Below are 17,627 nucleotides of genomic sequence, written 5' to 3'. Positions count from 1 at the left end.
CATCCCACTATTAGGATGTGTCATTCCTCTACTCCTCTCCTCTCTTAAACTGAAGTTATTCTTACAGTGCAGAGCTACATTCTTTCAAAGTACAAAGGCTAGGACTCTTAGCTTGAAAATTGAAGAAACTTCTCTAATTTTTTTAGCCTGGTTCTAAGAGCTTTATACCTCCCAAGCAGCAGGGAAGTTTAATTTCTCTTTCCCTAACAAGTTTGATGTTTTTTTCTCTGTCCAATCATCATAGTTGAGGATTAGCTTCCTTCAGTGAGAGATATTACTCTTATGGTCATTAACCATTACATTGACCAGATATCAACCTCTGTCATTTGGCCCAGAAGAGGGAGTGTCATATAGGAAGAACAGAAAAAAACCCAAATTGGTTAGTGTGTGGGATAGATACCTGCTTGGGGTAATCGAAGAGACATCTTGTTTTTTTGTGTGTTTCTTTTTTTTTCCTTTGTTTTAATTTCAAGCCCTTGCATTATACTAGTATGGTCTCCACAAATATGGTCCCACCATTACTGAATACATATTTAATTCATGTGCCCCCTCCCCAAAAATTATTTGTTAGCCATATTTCTGATGAGTCTTTCTAAAATTACTTAATCTGGTTTACAATAGATAGACAATATGCCATGGAATCCATCCTTGAATCCTCCTTTGATAGAATCTGCCAGCAAATGCATTCTACTGACATAATTTTCAGGACCAGGAATAATCTAGGAACTCCTCAACCCCACTGGAAGGATCCAGCACTAGAGTAAGCCTTTAGGAAATGTTCATTCAAAATTCTTACATAATCATCTTAGAAAGAAAGTTCAGAGAGGGAAATGCTATTTTCTACTCTTCCTTTTTAACTTATAGGTATTCTCTATCAATAAGCTCACTATTAATTATTGAGCTATTACTAAGCTGCCACAGAGCACAATTCTGGCCACTATTTGCATTTGTCCCAACAGGTTAAATGCAGTAGCAGATATGAAAATTCACCTGTCTTAAATTAAGCCAGACATTAGATTTACAAAAATATGTATAATAATATCATTCTTCTTACTAACTTTTTTGTTTTGGAAAATATAGCTACTTTTTCACTGAAATATTATGTAACATGTAATGTGTTTGTGGTTATTTTTAAATAAATTAACAAATATTTTAGAATTTTATCAGTTTTAATTTCTGATATGATAAATATTGATAGCACTAATCCCCATAAACACAAGCTCTTTGCTGCATCCTTAATGATTTTTTAATCCTTAATCACTTTTAAGAGTCTACAGGAATCCTGAGACCAAAAAGTTTGAGAGCCTCTATTCTTGATCAGGGATTCTTAAACTTTTTCCATTCATAACTCCTTTACACCTAAGAAATTTTTATCTGACCCTGGCATAAAATATTTTATATACAAATATACAATATTTGATAGGTGTACAAATTAAATTTTACTGATAAATCATCTTTTCATGATCTCCACATTCAGTTATGAGACCCCACATGGGGTCTACAGTTTAAGAAACTAGGTACTAAATTATCTACTAGATCTCTTCCAGCTCTAGATATTATAGCCTATGATCCCTGATAATTTTATGATTCAGCTTTCAAACATTTGAAAAGCTATTATATGGAAGAGAAATCAGACTTCTGTGGAGAATTTAGATGAAGAGGGCAATTAGTCATAAAAAGGTGATGTCTAATTCCCTAACCATTCCTAAGGCTGGTTCAATGTATCCGGTGATGACAATGTTTTCCCCATAAGAACTTTAGGTAAATATGAACGAAAGCTTTTTCATCATCCCCAAATTATTTATAGCATCAAAGTTCACATAATTAAATTTAAAAGGAAGTGGAAGAGTAAATACTGGCAGAAGAACAATAGAAAATAGATCAAGTGAGAGTATTTTTTTAAATCTAAGCATGTGACAGCAAAGTAAATTCAACTGTTTGGTCATGTGATATAATAGAAAGAATGCTAGACTCCAAGAGTCAATATACTTGACTGAATCTTAACATCAACATTTAGGCTAACCTATGAGCTAAGTACATGGATAGAAGTAATTTTTTAGAGACATCTTGCTATTTTGTGTTCCCTTTTTTCTTTGTGACCTTTCTGTGTGATCTTGTCAAGTTATTTCAGTTTCTTCATTTATGAAGTGGAAAGAAGAATAATATTTGTACTATCTACATCACAAGACTGCCATGAAAAAAAGTGTTTTGTGAACCTTAAAACATATATAAATACAAGCTAATATATTGTAAGTCATTAGGCTTTTCTGAGAATTGAATTGTTTTAAATTTAAAAACTGTTTTAACAGTTTTCTTGGTATCATTTGGTGGAACAATATTGTACTGATAGGAATGGTTAATTATCTTTTTCAGATATCTTGTTTAGTTATATTTACAATTTGGCTATTTTCCAATGCAAGAATCACTCTCTCCATGAAGTCTTTTATTACCTACAACCAAAGCCTTCACCCACAAAATGATATTGCACTGATTTTGTCTATGATGAGACACCATGTGGAATAGGTGAATGTAAGATGACCTTGAAGAACATGTGAATTCAAATCTAACTGCTTTATGACTGAAGCCAGTCACTCTCTAAGTGAGTCAGGCAAAGTTTAAAGTTCTAAACTGCAGAGAAGATGACAGTCTATGATGCCAGTAGAAATGTTTGTTTTCAAAAATTCCTTACCCCAATAGTCATATCTAATTTTTGTATTCATATCCCTGTTCTTGACATAGAAGACAGTGTGTTTAATGATTCTTATATTTTGCATTAATTTTTATATGTACATGTCTGCCTCTTCTAAGACTAAATTTTTGGAGTGAAAGACTGTTTTCACAGATACATGGTCAAGGGAGAACTCACTGAACCTGAAATCAGAAAAATCAAAGTTTAATTCCAGCCTCACACTCTTAACTAGTTGACTCTGCTTTCCTCAGTTTCCTCATTTGTAAAATAGAGATAATAATAACATCTACTTAGTTGTGAGAATGAAATGAGACAGTATTTGTAACTCACATCCTTTGTAATCTCTCTGGAATATTTTAAACTAATATTATTGGCCACCCTCTCCTTCTGGATATTCTTTCCTCTGGGTTTTGGGGGACATTAGCTTCTCCTAGTTGTCCTTCTACCTGTCCGAACATTCCTTTTCAATCGCCTTTGCTGAACCATCATTTAATATCATGCCCCATAACTGAGAGTATGATCCAAGATTCATACTTGGATGAATTTCCAAGCTCTCTTCTCTCTTTCTTGGTAAGCTTATCTACTCCCTGGTTTAAATCATCCTTACAGATGACTGCTAGATCAATATATCTAGCCCCAGTCTGTTTCCTGAGCTTCTGCTCCACATAACTTCTAGTAGACATTTCAAAATTAGTGTTTGGGAAACACCACAATTCAATGTTAAAAACAGAACTCTAACTCATCTACCTACCCACCTAAGAAAAATTTATCCCTCTACCAAATTTTCCCCTTATCTTTGAAAGCGTTACCATTTTCTGGTCTCCATGATTTTTAATCTTAGTGTTATCCTTGACTACTTACTTTCTTGAATCCTAAATAGCCAACAATCAGTTGTCAAATCATGCTAGTTCTAGTTCAGCAACATATTTCAATCTGACCCTTCTCTATTCTCCTCACTTCTATACCATAGATTACCTCTCTTGCTTCAAAATATAATTCAGGAACTACTTTTCACATGATCTTTTGTGATTTTTTCCAACTGCTGGAACCCTCACCAACTACTTTATGCACTTGTTTTGCATTGACTCAATATATATTTATATAAACACATATCGTCTTCCCCAAAAGATGTAAAGTCTTTAAGGACAGGAATTATCATCTTTTTATGTTTGTATTCCCAGTATCCAATATGGTATTTGCCATTTGAACAATGTAGGTACTTGAGAAATGCTTGTTGATTGATTGATTATTACTTATTGCCACCCATGTGACATTGAGTAACTTGTTTCACCTCCCTAAGTCTCACTGTCCTTTTCTGTAAAATGATGAGATTGAACTAAATGACCCCCAAGGTCCTTTTCACCTCTAAAGTCATCAGCCTATGATCATCTGGACTTATTAACTAAACTGATCCTCCAATGACAAAATCATATTTCTGACCATCCATCTTACACATAAGACTTTTTTTTTTAATTCTGTAGGATTTGTCACAACCTTCATTGTCAATGTCTGTGAGAAATTAGTCGCCACCATGCCAAAATGGGCCATCAGAAAGGACTTTAATAATAGGTTATTCTCAAGATCTAGAATGAATTCTGAGATTTTGCTATGACTCCATAACATAAATAAAATGTTTATTGGCTAGTTAATCAATATTGCATTAGGGCTAAAACCTAATTCCCTTGTCTAATGGTTCTTTTTCACTAGATGGCATAGTAGAGAGAATGCTAGATTGGGAGCTGGGAAGAACTGACTGTTTAATTTCTATTAGGCTCAGCTTCCATATCTATAAATTGAGGGTAATAATAGTTCTTATCTCATAGAAATAGTGTAAAGATAAAAAGATTATTTCACTTGAAGAAATGCTTTTCAAATCTCAGAGTACTAGAATCAAGAGGACAATTCATACAGTAACAACTATAAAAGCAAACAGTTTTGAAACACTTAAAAATTGATCAACACAAATATCAACTATCATTTCAGTGAGTCCAAAATGAAGAATGCTGCTTCCACCTCTTGAGAGAGGGTTGATGGACAAAATATACAAAATGACACCAATATCTACATTAAGAGACTATCCCCCTTAAGAAATTCTGAAAGAATCAACATCCTTATTCTATCAGGCCCTAGCCTTTTATCATCTTTTTTCCTACTTTCAAGCCAGTTCTCTCAAGTTAAATGTGAAATAACAAAAAATTTAAGGAGGAAACTCTAACAAAGTAACACAATTTAAAAGAATTTGAATGTTTTGTGTATCCTGTGCTATATTTGTCCAATTTATACTATGTAAAATAAGCACATCATGTATTTTTACCGAGCAGGGGTCCATGTCTTTGTAATCAAGTTATCAGATTTTATGTTCAGATTAGAAGCTTAATGAAAATCCATGATAATTGTGAAACATAAATAAATAAATATACAAAATGAGACATATAATTTTACCCATGTTGCTTGATTATTCATATTTGTTGCAAAGGTTTTCTTTTTCTTTTGTGTGTGGGATGGGGAAAGTAGAGAGAAAATAAAGAATTTTTCATTGAAAAAAAATGAATTACAAAAGTACTAAATAAATATTAATCATTACAAAATTTATGCAAGCTTCTCTAAATTGTAAAACCCTCTGTATCTAAAAGATACTAGAAATGTAAAGAGAATACCACTCTCTTCTTGATAAAAACCCTTTGGGGAAGAAATGCTTCTCTTTCTTCTTTCTGCACATGATATCTTATATTTACTGTCAGCTGACTTTTGCAAGACAAGTCTTTCACAGAAGTCTAAAGTCAACTAATCTTATCATCAACTAATTTAATGGACATAGATAAAACTTTGTTATCCTAAGCTATGATCATCAGCATGCTTTCTTTCTCAAGTTCATGGGCATATCAAATCATCTTGCATGTCTTTTTTTGTTGATTTCCTTTAAAGTATGTCTCACTAGCTGACTGAACCAGTTGGATTGGTATTCTTTATGTGTAGGATTAGAACCAGAGATTTAGAGCTGGGACTTGGAGACCATCTGGCCAATCCCCTTATTTATAAATAAACTGAAGCCCAGATAAAGGAAGTGACTTGCCCAAACTCAAACAGAGAGTTAAGTGGCAGTTTGCTTTTGTACCTAAGGGTCACTGACCCCAGACACACTATCTTTAATTGAGCTAAAGGATCTTTCCAGTTCATATTCATATTCTCATTCTGTGTATCTGTGTATCTGTGTCCCTCTGTGTGTGTGTGTCTTCTCTGTGTATGTCTCAATGTGTCTCTGTCTTTGTGTGTCTCCCCCCTCTCTCTTTTTGTCTCTCCCCATATCTTTTTCTCTCTCCCTTCTTCTCTCTTCCTTTGTGTCCCTCTATATATACGTATAATATATATATATATATAAATCAATATAATATTATGAATAGATGCAAATATACAAACATATATATTATTCTAGTCATTAAAAAGGTCTTGTCTATTTCTTTTAAAAATCATGATCATTTTTTCCTTTCTTTTTAAGTCTTTGATATATGTCAGATTGGAAAATACTATGGCTTACCCTATTAATTCTAAGAGACACAGCATAATATAGCTAATACATGACTTGCTTTGGGATCAGGAAAAGTTCTGCCTCTCTAGCTCCAAAAAGAGAACATTTAGTCCACGGCAATGGGATACTTGGGAAGCAGACTTCAGCATGCAGAGAAAAGGAGAATAATGGATTGAATTTGAGGAGCACCAGATGATACAATTTAGCTGTAACCTAGAATATATAAAAAGAATTATTAACATAAAGCAAGAAAAATAGATTGAAATCACATTGTGGAACCCATAAGTGATAAGCTAGGCTCAAGGAAATAAGGAACCAAAGAAAATTTTGGAAGGATATGGAGTTACTAACATGTACTTTCTTTAAAAATAGTCACCTATGAAAAGAATAGATTGTTTATGGGAGAAGACTAGAATCAGGAAGACTAGCTATAGAACATATGAACTATAGAATAGTTCAGAGGAGAGGTGATGAGAGCCTGAGAAAAGTGTTAGTCACATGAATGGAAAGAGGAATAGGGAAAAAAAAAAAAGTTGTAAAGATGGAATTAACTGAACTTGGTAGTCTTATTGACAAATCTGAATGACTATCATTCAGCGGCTTTTCCAAGCCATTTCTTATCTCTCCAAGCCTCCAATTTTATTCTTTACTCATTTCTTCTCAGTAGACTTTACCTTCTATTTTAATGAGACAATGGAAGCCAACTGTATGAGCTTCTTTTTCCCCCCATTTTTTTTTCCTGAAAACCCTTCTACTTTGAGCATTTTCTCCTTCTTTCTGCAAATATCAGAAAAAAAGATGGCCCTTCCCCTTTTCAATGGGCAATTCATCTACTTGTTCCCTTAATCTTTTCATCTTTCTCTCCTTTCTGGAGATCTTTACCCCACTTCATTGACTTCTTTCTCTTCAAACACATTTTTTTTTTTGTTACTATTTCTTTCCCTGTTATTTACAAATATGCCTCAGGGTTTTTTGTTTTTTTTTAAACCTTCACCTTACCTTGTTATCATAGGAAACCATTGCCCTGCATCCACTTTCTTGCCACTCACTTTTCACTTTCTTGTAATTTTGGCTTCTGATTCAGTCCCTCAACTAAAACTGTATATTCAAGGATACTGATCATCTCTTGACTACCTAGACTTCTGTCCTCATCCCCAATGATCTCTCAGCAGTTTTTAACACATTCAGCCTTTCTCCCTAGATCTTGTCTTTTTTTTTTGTCCCTCAAGTTTAGAACATTCCTTCCAATCCTCTATAATAAAACGAAAGGGAATATTCTCTCCTACCCTTCTTTGATATCTTCATATGCATATCTTATTAACTTACAAAATTCCTATATCCGTTTTAAAAAAATCAGTTCTTTTCCTTAGCATACTTCTTGCCTACTCCACCTTCTTGTTGTTAAAAACCTGGAAGAACAATAAGATGTGGGCTTCCCTATGATCTGGCTTCTCTATGCTTGGGTATAAATCTCCTTCCTACTTAGAAAGTCAGGTTTACAATAATAAGGATAGATCCAAGGTTAGCTGTTTGAAGTAAACATAAGCAGCACAGAGAGATAGTTTTTATTTCACTCTTTGCATGGACATATCAGAATACAGTCATTGGTCCTAAGACTTTTTATAGTGTAATGCTTTCACAATATGGTCTAGGATCATATATTTTGGAATGGAAGGAATCTACAAGGGCTTCAAGTCCACCTCCATCTTACAGATAAGGAAATCGAGGTCCAAGAAGTTAAGTGACATCCAAGTGTACACAAGTAGTAAGCTTCAGAATTAAATATAATTTGTAAAGCAAATGGATTCTCTTCAATTTTTTAGCAACGTATTGGGGGGGGGGGGTTATTTGCGTTTTTATCTTGCTGCTTACCTTTCTTGTGTCCCTTTGATTTTGGGATCTCCAGCTTAAATTGAAGAGAAATGAGGAAATTCTAGAGGATTCCTCCAAAAAATAGCTTTTAATATCTTGACATACAGGTGAAACAAGTTTCTAAAGAACTAACCTCTAAGAGATCAGTCCTTGACTATGTTCAATAACATGGATGAAGGATGATGACAAACACATAAAATACTAAAAGGGGGAGTTAAGAAATATAGAAGTAGACAAGAGCCAAGGAGATTTTGGCAAGCTAAACTGAGAGATTTAACCCAATAAGATGAAACTAAATAGTTTTAAGTCTAAAGCGACTAGGTTAAAAGTTTTTCATAAATATGAAATGGGTGAGGTATGACAAGATAATAGTTTCTATGAAAAATATCTGGTTAGTTTTAGTGGACTGCAGGGGTACCATGAGTCAACAAAATGATACAGAAATACTGAATATTAATATGAGTCTAGACTACCACAAATGTAACACGATGATAATCCAAGTGAGTGCAATGATAATCCTGCTGTATTCGTTTCATCTTTCATAGATATTTATATGGCACATTAATGTCTGCAAAGCATTTTACATACATTTTTTTCATTGCATCTACCTTGTAAGATAGACACTAACAGTATTAATAAATAAGAAGAACAAAGCTCATAAAATTAAAGTGATTTGGCCAGAACCACAGTTAGAAAAGAGATGAGATTTGACCCTGACTTCTCCTGTTCCTAAACTCTTTCTCAAACCTCATACTATCACCCTGTTCAGGACTAAGCACCACATTTTAGGAACGATAGTGTGCCCAGATGTGGGTGATCACACATCATGGGGTGCTCATAGCATATGGATTCATTTGAAGAAAAATGAGGCAGAGAAGATTTAGGAGTGATTTGATAAAGTCTTGTCTTACTTAAGAAGCAATGTGAAAGAGTATTTTGTCATGTTCTGTTTGGCCAGAAGAGAGAGGAACTGGGAGCAATCCTTTATAGAGAAGTGAATTTCAGCTTCAAGTAATTGTTTAATCCATTCTCTCTTTAAACCTATAAAAATAAAAAGCTGTTCCATGAAGAATCAGAACAGCTCTGAGAATAATCTGATTCTGTTTCACTGTTTTAACATCTATGACTGTGCCTTCATCTGATTTTTGACAGATCTAAGTATTGTTCAAATCAGAGATTCTGCAGTTCCGTGAAAACTGGACACTTGTTATCCCAAAACTGCCATCTGGTAAGTTAGAGTTCAGGCAGTAAAGCAACTTTTCCCAAGCTCAAGAACATTCCACCGAGCACTGCAAAGGGATTAGAAATCTGACCAGTTCCTAATATTCCTTAGGGCATATAGATTTGGAAGTCTTCCAAGGGGTCTCAGAGTAGCTTAATTTTTGGACTCAATCTAATTCTCCTTCCCAGCCAATTAAAGGAGTATAATTTTCCTATTCTGAATCCATTTTCCCCCTCCAGAGTTGAATCATATCATTTCTTTGTTCTCTTAGGGATTGAGCTACAATCTCACTGTGGGACCTTAGTTCCCCTCTCTGCCTCCCTTGTCTACTATACAAGTTGTGCTCTCCCTTGGGACCTAACCTTGGCAAAGGCACATCTTTTATCAGTCATTTACTAAGGATGCTCCATCTGACCCTGGGCTTATCTTTAAGGATTTGGAGTGGGAGAAGAGAGGAAACAGCCTGTCATCATACTTAATCCCTCCTCAAAACTACTAATTAAAAGCCATTCACAGAATGATAGAAACTGATAAGGACTGTAAATATGCTGGATATTCTGTCTTCATAGTTTCATGCTTTCAATGTACATTCTAGAATCATAGATTTAGAAATGGAAGCAACCTAGGAGACCATCTAGTCCAATTCCCTCATTTTACAAGTGAGAAAATTATGACCCAGGAAGTTGTCATTTAACCAAGTTCATAGAAGTATGTTTTGGATGTTTATATGTGTATGTAAACACACACACATGAATATATGCATATGTGTGTACACATGCATACACATGGGTGTACATGTATACATATTACATGCACATGTATATGTATACATTAATCCATAATGTTGTGTATGCATGTATATATGCATACATGCATGCAATAAACATGTGCCTAAACATTTATACATACATGCAATACACAGAACCTGGGTATATATGCACACATGCATGCAAAAGTAGACACATGCATGCACGTACATATCCACAATGTAATATGTGAGCACATGTATATATGTGTATGTGTGTATATATACACATATGCACTGTAATGTGTATTTACATGTGCATATACATTCACATGTATATACCTATATCCACATGCATGTGTACATGTATGCATTGTGTTTGTATGTGCACATTTTATACATATACACATGCATACACACATGTGCATGAGCCTATAAACAACACATGCAATGCAGGGCTATGTACATATGTGCATGTATGCATGCACAATACATATACACATGCATGGTGTATACATATAAGTATATATGTATATGTACATATGTGTGTGTATTTTTTTTTTTTTTTTGTCTTAGAGGAACCATTTCTGTGAACACTCTAGAGCAAATCACCCTGGAGATGCAAGGGAAGTTAAGAGGCTTCCACAGAGAATTGCAGAGAGCCAAAAAAAACTACAGCTCAAGAGAGGAAGGGCCTGTTTTGTAAAGCTCCACTTGCCCGCCCTAACTTTAAATTCATAAAAGTGTTAACAAACCCTAATTTCATGCAATAAATCAATAGGATCCAAGTTCAAGTCCTGACTCTCATTTAACCTATGTATCTTAGGACTTCAGCACTTCCACTGAAAAAGAGAATCTCTAAGGTCTCCTCTAGATCCTATCACCCCATGTCCTATTAAATAATATTAGAAATGTAGCAAATTTAAGGATAATGTATAATATCTATAAGGATAATTACTCAAACATAATTTTAATTTATTTAATCATTTGCCTTTTCTCAAGATAATTGAAGACAGACACTGATTCACCATTTGGTCCTAATGGGTTGGTCCACCAATCCATCAATATGTATGGCCTTGGAGAGGAAGGTATGGAGAGAGAAATAGGGTTTCTTTGTGTCTGCCAGTGTCTTAGATTTGTCAGGTATACAGTCCGGACTCATTCTTGAATTCTCCTAGTAACCCATTCTCCCGAGTATTGTTAAACTTCCCTTTTTCAGTGTCATAGATGAGCAGTTCTCAAGAAGCAGTATTCTCTGGGGTATAACTTGTTTGTTTACTGATGAGGACACTCACATTATTCCTCACTAAAACTTAAGAGTTCCAGTAAACTGAAAGCCCAACAATGAAAAACCAAAAACAGAGAATCTGAAAGGTAGACCAAGTGTGGATCCCATATCCTCAGAACTCAATCTGAAAAGTAAATAAAATTAAATGGAAAATCTGCAATTTTGGAGATGTTGATGCCCATAATCTTCTAACAAACAGTGTCAAATTATTTAGGGAATAGAGTAACTCTTCATCCTAATTATGAGAATAACTAAGACTTTGATATAATTTAACACAAACTTGGGGGCAGCTAGGTGACAAAGTGGGTAGAATGCTAGGCCTAAAGTTAGGAAGATTCCTTTTTTTGAGTTCAAATCTAGCCTTAGATACTTTCTGTGAGATCATGGGCAAATCCCTGAACTCTGTTTGCCTCAGTTTCTCATTTGTAAAGTTATAAAATCCATCTAGTATCTTTGCCAAAAAAAAAAAAAAAAAAAAATCAAAATGAGGTTATGAAGAATTAGAGAAGAAACACCTCAACTACAACAAAATTGTTTATTGGAACCTTTCTCTATCAATATTCTGTGATCCATTTGTTGGGGAGAGCTTCTGATACATAAGAAATTTGAATCCATTTCATCATGTCCCAAATGAGACATGACAAATTAAATTCTACTCTCTATGACAAATTAAGCATAGGCCCCATGATTCTATTTATTTTTCCCTAGAGTATATATTATTAGTTAATCATTAGATTACAAAATTAATTTTAGTCATATACATAGCAGTGTGATGACCGTGTATTTTAAAATCAGCTGGAGTCAGGAATTCAGGTTAAGGAAAAATCATCAATCTTTATTCTCAGTGAAGAAAGATCAGAGGTGGAAGAGAATGGGCCATAGCAATGTGTGCAGCTGAGTCAAGAAGCTAGCTAGACCAGCAGCCACACGACCAGCAGCTACCAGAATAGAACCCAGGCCCAATCTCTCCCAGCCTTTCTTCCTGTCTCTCTGCCTCCACCCACAAAAATCATCATTTCCTATACAACACATCAGGACTTGCACAGAGAGTGGGCGCGGCCATTCTTTATCCAAGCATGTATATTAATATAGTCCAATTACTATTTAGCCTCACGTGCTTGGGACCTCAGTGCATCAACTCAAGCCTCAGCCCATTACATAGCAGAGAGAGGGAAACAGTAGAGAATATGCTCTACTTTTTTAAAAAATCTAAAGCTTTAATTTGCAATATTTTAATTTTATTTCATTTCAAATATCTTGATGCTTTTGAATATTATATTATTTTAATTGAATTGTAGGTTCTAAGTCATAGATCTTTTATTCACTTAAATTTCAATGACAAGGAAGATTTAATCTAGCATAAGTCACAATAAATTCATATTACTTACACACACACACACACACACACAGACATACACACATATACACACAAATACACTGTAGGAAAAAACCTGTATTTGTAGCCAGACTTCTGGTGTGACTTTTCAATTTGGATTTTTGCTTATCAGAATTGGATTACATATCTTTACTCCTTTATTTATGACCCAGAGTTCTGTCAATATTTCTAGAAATTGACCACAGTTCCTTTCGTAATTCCATATATCAATGAATTCAATGACTTTCACTAAAAACTCTCTCTGTCAACCAGCAATAACAAAACCTCATAATTTTACAGCTATTATTTGGGGTGAGTTTTAAATCTTTTATTTTCTTCCAATTATATCTCAATTTAAGAAAGGAAAAAAAATAACAAACATGAAAAAATATTAAGGAACAATCTCAGGAACAGACATTCAGTCAGAGGAAAGATTCCAATAAAACTATACAATTGGGAATTAAAAAAACAAAAACAAACAAAAACCCTAAAAAGGTAGATCCAAAGAGAAAGTAGTCCAAGAAAGTTTCCTTTGTGTGAGGAAGGTATGTGCCTACTCTAGAGGTAGGATTATTTTTCTGGGGGTGTCGTAAAGAGAGAGATAAATCTGGAAGGAATTGAAGTGAATAAGAAAAGAAATGCCAAAGTGGGAGTTGTTCTGGCTTAGGAAATGAGAACTGTCCAATTCAGAATTTGGGAGACAAAGGAAGGGGAGAAAGGGTTGCACCAAGGAAGAAAGAGGCAGTTCTGAGATTTAAAAAAAAAAAAAAAGTTCTTCATATGACACAAAAAATAAAATGGCATGCAAAGGAAGAAGTTTTCCTTGAAAAGGGAAATAGATCCTCAGGACCAGGAACATCTCTGTTCTTGAAGAGAATCCTACCTCAAACACTTCCTGCATAGCTCTGAGCAACTTTTCTTAGCCTCAGTTTCTCTTCCTCTAAACAGGAATAACTATAATCCTTATCACACATTATTTGTTTGAATCCTTATAACAAGTAATAGATGCAAAATGCTTTGCAAACTTTAAAACATATTGATATTGTTATTATTATTAAATATGCCAATCACTGTGTAATGACGGACAAGACATTCTCAAAGGGTCTTGGTTTCTTCATCCATAAAATGAGGAACTAGAGCCAGGGGTCCTCAAACCTTTTAAATAGGGGGCCAGTTCACTGTCCCTCAGACTGTTGGAGGGCCGGACTATAGTAAAAACAAAAACTTTGTTTGGTGGGCCTTTAAATAAAGAAACTTCATAGCCCTGGGTGAGGGGGATAATCGTCCTCAGCTGCCACATCTGGCCCTAGTTTGAGGACCCCTGAATTTACTAGACAATAATTACTGACTTTTTATTCAATAATTTAAATGCATCACCTTATTTGATCCTCCCAACAACACTATACATACTATCCTAGGTATTATTTTCCTTATTTTATAGCTGAGGAAGCCGAGGCCCACAGAGGTTGAATCATTGGCCCACTCACACAGCTAGTAAGCCTTCACCGTGGGGTTTGAAACTAGGGCTTCGAGTTGCAAATTCAGCTCTCTTCTCCGCTAACCCTGCTGACTCTCTAGATGACAACTAACATCCCTTACAACCCCCAGGTTGTTTGACCCTGTACCTCTCAGATAAATTTCTACCATGGGATACTCCTCCCTAGTCAGTCACTGGCCCATTTCCCACCTCCTTTTCCTTTCAGTACACAATATGCCTTTCTCTCTCTCTGAACTCAACCCTTCTGTCAGACTCAACCTTACTCTACCTGCCTTAAAAACTAGGAATTTTGAAAATGGTTCATTTCCTCACAATCATAAGAGCTTTTGAAATGTGCATTTGTTTGATGCTTCAGTTTGTAACCCCACATGTTCTTCATATCAGAGGCAGATCTTTATAATTTCCTCCTGAAGTGACAAGTACATTTCTCCCTGTTTCAAAAGAGTGGGGAGCTGACACACAGGGAAATTAAAGAAATTGCTCTAAGACATAAACCAAGTCACTTATAAAACTAGATTGATGGAGATAATGTCACCCCATCAGCTATGTCTCCTTATCTCATGATATCACACTCATTGGGAAAAACCTCAGAGTAAAATTGAAAGGTTTTCATCTCTACAACTAAATGATTTTGATTCTTATCAGTTTGTACTTTTCCCCAAAAATAATATTTTCTTCAATGTAGAGGAATATAGAGTCCATCTAGTTCAATCCCCTCATTTTACAGCTGGGGAAGATGAGCCAGAGAGAGGAAGTGACTTACCTGAAGGAGCACAGGTGGTAAGTATGTTGGAGAGCTAGGATCCAAACTTTGGTCTTCTGACTCCAAATCCAGAACTTTACACTAGTTACTCAAGAAGTAAGGGCTAATTTTTTTTTTACATGGCTTCAAATTCACATGAAATCAACAAGATTCAGATACACGAAAATAATCACCAAAGTCTACCTTAAAAGCAATTTCCCACTAATTAAAAAGCATGCACTCCTATACTATAAAAATACAACCTTTCACTGCCTTCATTTACAACAGCTCTTGCCAGCATAACAAAACTATAATATCAAAATACTGGATTATAGTGGGTTTTCTTTCCTGTTATCTTTTTTTTTCTTTTTCTTTTCATTTTTACCTTTTTGCTTTTCCAGGTGAAGTTTAGAGTATGGCCAGTGAGATTAGGATTGCATCCATCATGAGGAAATATAAATCCTTTGTCTTTTTGCCCCTCCTCCTTGGAGGCTTTCTGTTTGTGTCTTGGTGATTCAGCCTCTTCAGTCACCTGGAGAAGAGGTACAGCACTTATAAGGAAATCTTTTTGATAGGCAACTCTGGATTGCTTCCCATCCTGTAGAAACACTTGCAGGACAAAGATTGATTTCCAGAGATGCACCTAATATTCATTTCCCTTTTCAGTGGCAAATGTCTCAATGGAAAATTTCTCAGACTCAAGTTTGCCCTTTAAGATTTTAAAGAATGATCTCCTTTTAAAAAAAAAAAAAGTAATTCTACTTTTAGGTGGGGGGGGGGGGGGAAGTAGTTTTTCCTTCCAAATCCTAGTATGTTTCACTGGGTTCTTCTAAGTGGTCTCTGATCCAAGGGGAGAGAAGGGTATTTAGCTGAACATTTCTCCCCTCAGGTTTTCTTGTTCATCTGAGCTGAGCCATCTGTTTTATGTGGTGCTTGGGTAATCCTGAGCACATCTCTTTAAAAGACAGGAGAGTGAGTTCAAGGAAAGAACATAATTTGTGGTTGCAGTTTAAAAGCTTGGTTTAAAAGCTGTAGACCGCCCTCACCCCCGGCAAATCTCTGAGTTGAGAGCTGATTCAGGTGGGTGGAGGGAGGCATGTGGCTGTGTTGGGGTAAAGAAGAAAGAAAGGAAGGAAGGGAAAACCTATACCAACAGAAGCTAGAAACAGAGAATGGAAGGACATTCAGTTTTTACTGGAGCCCAAGAGCCCAGGTCTTCACAGAGAACCTTTTGATACACTTCAAAGAAAGATCTTTAGAGCTGACAAATCCATTGGATAAAATAATCTCATTAAGAAGTAGGTTCTCCTCATCACCTAGGTTACAGAATCAGGAAAAAACATGTTAAGAACCTGCTATGTACCAGGCAGTGGCAAAGATTAGCTTAAAATTACAATTGCCACTATCCAGTTGTTCCTTGAAAAAACAAGTGACAGTCATTCACACCCACCCACAGAATGAAAAGGAGCCAGACATCTGTCAAGTCTTTCTCTAGCCAGACTAGGTGAATTTTCTAATGCTGAAACAACCACACCTGTAGGCTCCAGTCACCTAGAAACCTGATACCCATTTATTAAGACAGCTCAGCTGCTTCTTTGTTGACTCCTAGTTTCATCTCCCATAAGCCCAAAGGAAGAAACAGAGCTTGGTACAGCGCTTGGTTCAGCAGTTGTCTGGTTTGGAGAAAAAGCTGACAGAAGAAAGCCTTATATAGACTTAGGACACCACCCTTTTCTATCTCCAAATACAACCCAGGTGAAAAGAATGCAGATCATAAGATTTAAAGCTAGAACTATCAGAAGCTATTTAATCCAAGTCTCTCATTTTACAGTTGAGGAAATTAAGTAGTGGCTTGTCAAAGATCATCCAGACAGCAAACACCGGAACTGTTCCAAACCCAGGTTTCCTAACTCCAAAACAACTGTTTCCCCTTTCCACATGTTCTCTCTCATCCAAACAGACACACTGTTCCTTGTTGGCAGTCTTCAGACACTTTCAAGTAGTGTCCAACCCTACCCCCACCTTCTAAGAGTTGGAAAATATCCCAAAGGAAGACAGTGATGCTCATTCCAAAGTGCAAAGGAGGGCTTACAATTTGAATGATCCCAGAAAAAGTGAGACAGAAAAATCATAATCAAATATAAACAGCAGATATAAAGTCTTCTGATAGAATTTTTTATTGAGGAAGTGAAAGGGAAAAAATTTTTAAAAGTTGTTGTGGTAGAGAAGAGGAAAGACACCAAAGAAAGGAAAGTTTCTATATCTGTCCCTATCACTTGTCACAGTATCTGCATACCAGGGGAACACAATAAGAGATTCTTTAAGATTGTAGTCAATTCAACAAGAGTACTCCTAACAAACAAGCTGGTTTCTACACTTATGGCCCCTCTCTCCCTCTCTGTCTTTGTGTCTCTGTGTCTGTCTGTCTGTCTCTGTCTCTCTCTGCCTAACTGTCTATATGCCTCTGTCTCTCTCCTCCTCCCTTTCTCCTTGGCTGTCTCTCTCTCTCCCTGTGTCTTTTTTTTCTCTCTGTGTCTCTCTCTTTCTCTGTCTCTGTCTGTCTGTCTCTCTGTCATTCTCTCTCCATGTCTCTGTCTCTCTCTCTGTCATTCTGTGTGTTTCTGTGTTTCTTTGTCTCTCTCTGGGTCATTTTCTCTCTGTGTTTCTGTG

The 17,627-nt window shown here is 35.7% G+C and overlaps 1 protein-coding gene across 2 annotated transcripts in view; it reads right to left on the bottom strand.

Moving 5' to 3' along the window:
* Positions 1–15,702, bottom strand: part of LOC100935190 (serpin B11) — a 31,876-nt gene extending 16,174 nt beyond the window's left edge. The window contains exon 1 of one of the 2 annotated variants that reach the window (XM_012541228.3): positions 15,343–15,702. The gene's annotated coding sequence lies outside the window, so the exon portion shown is untranslated. The other variant, XM_031946182.1, reaches the window with a different exon arrangement.
* Positions 15,703–17,627: the final 1,925 nt, after the last annotated feature.

Source organism: Sarcophilus harrisii, chromosome 1 (assembly GCF_902635505.1).
Source record: "Sarcophilus harrisii chromosome 1, mSarHar1.11, whole genome shotgun sequence".
NCBI lineage: Eukaryota > Metazoa > Chordata > Mammalia > Dasyuromorphia > Dasyuridae > Sarcophilus > Sarcophilus harrisii.
This window is presented reverse-complemented; position numbering and strand designations above follow the sequence as displayed.